Source organism: Cariama cristata, unplaced genomic scaffold (assembly GCF_000690535.1).
Source record: "Cariama cristata isolate BGI_N322 unplaced genomic scaffold, ASM69053v1 scaffold8733, whole genome shotgun sequence".
Lineage (NCBI taxonomy): Eukaryota > Metazoa > Chordata > Aves > Cariamiformes > Cariamidae > Cariama > Cariama cristata.
The window spans coordinates 13,396-17,171 of NW_009608927.1; positions in this window are offsets into that span (position 1 = coordinate 13,396).

Sequence of the window (3,776 nt, forward strand, 5' to 3'; positions counted from 1 at the left end):
GCCTGAAAGACCAACCCTTAAGGATTAAAAAAAAACCCCCAAATTTAAAAAAATCCAAAACCCCCCCCCCCCCCCCCCCCAAAAAAAAAAAAAAAAGGAAAGGCAAGATTTAACAAAGTAAATACAGTGGACATGGCTGCACAAAGTCCAGTTGCTTCAAGACCTTCTAGCTGTGTCATTTTAAAGGAGCTTTGTTGGATTATATATTGAGTACCTGATCTTGTCACTGTATAGGCTCAGTAAGTGCCAAAGCCTTGTCCTCCCTGTCGCTGAGGCATAGCTGTGATGCTTCTCTATTCTTGATTTCATCCTTACACATATATTCTACAACAAACTTAATGCTGTTCTTCCAGCGTTTACTATTTTTCTCACTGTTTCTGAAATCCTAATGCTGATCTGTTTAGCATCAGGTATGGGAGAGCGTTTTGCAGTGTTGGTTTTTTCCTTTGTTCAGTTCTTTGTGTAAGAGGCTGTCTCTCCGTTACACTTGTATTCAGAGCTGGAGGGCTTCGTCCTGTATATTATTGCAAAGCTTCAACTAATAATGCAGGGTGCTCTGTGAGGCATAAAGAACTTTTGAGAAATGGGTCTGCTTAGGCTTTTCCATGGGTGCGCAAAGGGCATTTTAGACAGACTGTTGTCTTCAGCTTTCCACCTGCTTTGACTTGGGAACGTGGCCTGTGTAAATTGCAAAAAATAAGTATGTTCCTTCATACTGTACCCTTTTCTATATTTTTGCAATGTATAAAGAGCTGCAGAGATAAAGAAAGCTTCCAGGAAGGTGATCCTAACTATATATAGTTTGCACATGAGAGTAGATTAGATAATGACTGTTTACTTCCTTAGCACTTTGAATCTAAGAATATTCCCCCTAAGCAAATTGGAAGACTTATCTTACATACTCCCCAGAGAGAGCCCTCGCAGAGATCAGCTGCTCGCCTCTACCAAGCATGCATTGCATCTTTTTGTGTTGCTGCCAGGTATATAGAGTTCTGGAGAGAGAATCCTTGGTTGTGTAATTGCAAAGCTAGCTACTATAGCAGCTTTCCCTAGTGTGCCTGCTGTCTTTGCACCATGGCATAACGCAGTGGTACTGAAGAAGTGTTTTCTGAAGAGCTGAGACAGGGAGGAGGTGTAATTTCTCTCTATAGTTGTCCTAGGTATTCCTGATGTCCTGACGCTTTTCCTGACTAGAGCTAAGATTTTTAACAGCTGAGAAAGTTTACCAACATTTTTGAGGTTGGTGTTTTTCATGCCTTGTAAAGCTCTTTGTAATTCAGACAACTTGCTTAGGTTATCTGACTTTTCTAAGCTAGTATCCAGTACCTATCTGAAGTGCACCAGCTGCTTTGGAACAGTGACACCACTCTTCATAGTCACAGTGTGTTGCCCATACTCATACAGTTTGCTTCTACATAGACACTTTCTGCTCTGTAAGCGTGGAGTTTTGTGCAGAATCTTGTGTTCACACAGTCTACAGGAGACTCGGGGACATCCTGAAAACACGGTTCACTAACACTCTGAGGTTCAGCACAGTAGTCAGCCTGTCCCATGGGCTTATGTCTGTGTCATCCAAATGGAGCTGTACTGGTTAATAGCATCTCTACTGAGTAGTCTGAAAAGCTTTCCCTAGCATATATGTATGTGTGCTTCAGCTCACTTCTCTCTTTTTAATGCACAGTGAGCTCTGTCACCACTCTCCCATGGTCCTGGCTTCAGGTGCCTCTGCTGAATCACCAAAGGTGAGATGGAAAGGGGGCTCGCGCTAAAGGATCCTACAGCCCTCCCAGAGGAAAAGGGGACACATAGTGGGTAGCAGATGTTCTGACCTTAAAACAGCTTTGACGGGGGAAGTTAGGCAGTACTCCAGGCCCCAGAGAGTTGTAGAGACTAGAGATTTGGCAGGCAGCCTAAAAACTGTTGCATCTGGATTGTCAGGCTCTTTAAACCCCATTTATCTTTGTTTTATGTGCCAATGATTTTTGTCCAGGCATTTCACTGGAAGGAGAGCTAGCAGAAGGAATGGAAGTGGAAGCAAAAGCGCAGTTTTCAGAGTCCCAGAAGCTGCACCAGAAAGAAAATACTGTGATTATTGTCAAACTGAAAGCTGGTAAAAGACCTAGATGTTCTTTTCGGTGCTAGTCAAGTTGGATGTTAGCCTTATTGCCACTTCTTTTGGTTGCAGTTCTGCAGTATATCAGGCTCTTAACTTTTAGGACGTATTTTTATGTTGTGGGTTTTGGTATCAAAAGCTGAAAACAGGGAATGCAGTGAGGAGGAAAATAATGCATTTTTAATAAGTTGCTTTTCCTTTTTCTTTGGGGAAAAGGGGAAAGTGTTTTCCTGCTTTATGTGTCTTAAATGGTCAGAAAGTTTGCATCCACTTGCTATCAGTTACACATATATTTGTAATCAGCTTTGTCATCACACTGAATTGGCTGTGCATGCTCCTGGAGAAATGAGAGTCAAATTTGAAGAAATAGGGTCCTGTTCTTCCCTGTTGTAGTCAGATCAAAAGACACATTGAGATGAATAATAAAGTCCAAATCAAGAAAAGATGTTATAATTCAGATGATGTCCCTCAGACTCTGCCAAATTCTGGAATAAGGCAGATCTTCAGTTTAGTTAACAAAGAAACTACTTCTGAATTAAAGATAGCTTCAAAATAAATGTATGCTTCATTTTCGATTTGTTAGGCAGTTCGCCTTGCAGAAAATGGGCCACGGTTTGGGCCTCTGCTGGGTGAGATGCTTTCCGATACTCGGGTCAGACACTTAAATTATGTGCTTTTTCTTTTGGTTTTGTAAGATGGCCTTTCCCATGTGCTGTTCAGATGATCTCAATGGGCATCTCATTCCCACGCTTCCCCTTCCCTTGTTCTGTGCCTGCACAGAGTCTGTTTAACTTCTGTTCAGAGCTTGTGTTCGGGATATTTGTTGTTACCAGCTAGAATGAGCAGCCTGTATTGGAGGGCAGTGCAGCTTATATTTGTGTATGAGGTAGATTTATCTAGCAGCAGTATTTTCATGTTGAATGCTTTGTAATACCCATTCCACTGTCTTTTACACTGCTAAGTTCTCTGATAATGTATGTAAGTCCCACCTTCAGGTGCGGTCCTTAAAATTACATTAAGAATCCAGGTTACCACTTAGCACAAAAATTCTTACCTGGAAGGAATTTCCTTAATCATTTAAAGCAGAAGATAGATATTTTTTTCTTTTTTTAAGAGTGAAGTCTCAGAATAATATTAAATATAATGCATACATATCCACACATGCACACAGTGGAATTGCAATATGTAAACAGAAACAAATAAGTACAAAAGATCAAAGACTAAAAAATAAGGATACGTACATATAAAAGAACAGCTGGCAGCCAGTCCTGAAGCAGACTTGCTGCATCCTCATGATACCAAGATGTCAGTCCTGTAAAAAGGAACCTATGAACCAGAGTAGCTGCAGTATTAAACTTCAAACTTTCCAATACAGTTTGCTGGGAATGACACTAATGTTCTGTTGAATTCTGAGGCATTTATCTCCATTTTAGCCCTTTTTTGGTTCTGTGCCAGGAGTTAGCAGTCACCAAGCACCCAATAAAAATCTGCGAGCAGGTTATCAGTTCCGTGGGCACTGATATGTTCCACGCCTTTTCTGCTTTCACAGCCAGATGCAACTTCAGTGAGAGTGTAATCCTTCCTCTGCTTCACAGGCTTGTGCTGACAGGTTTGCTGTGTGCGAGGCTGTCCTAAGTTTATTCTGGTCTCTCTTCCTTCCAGG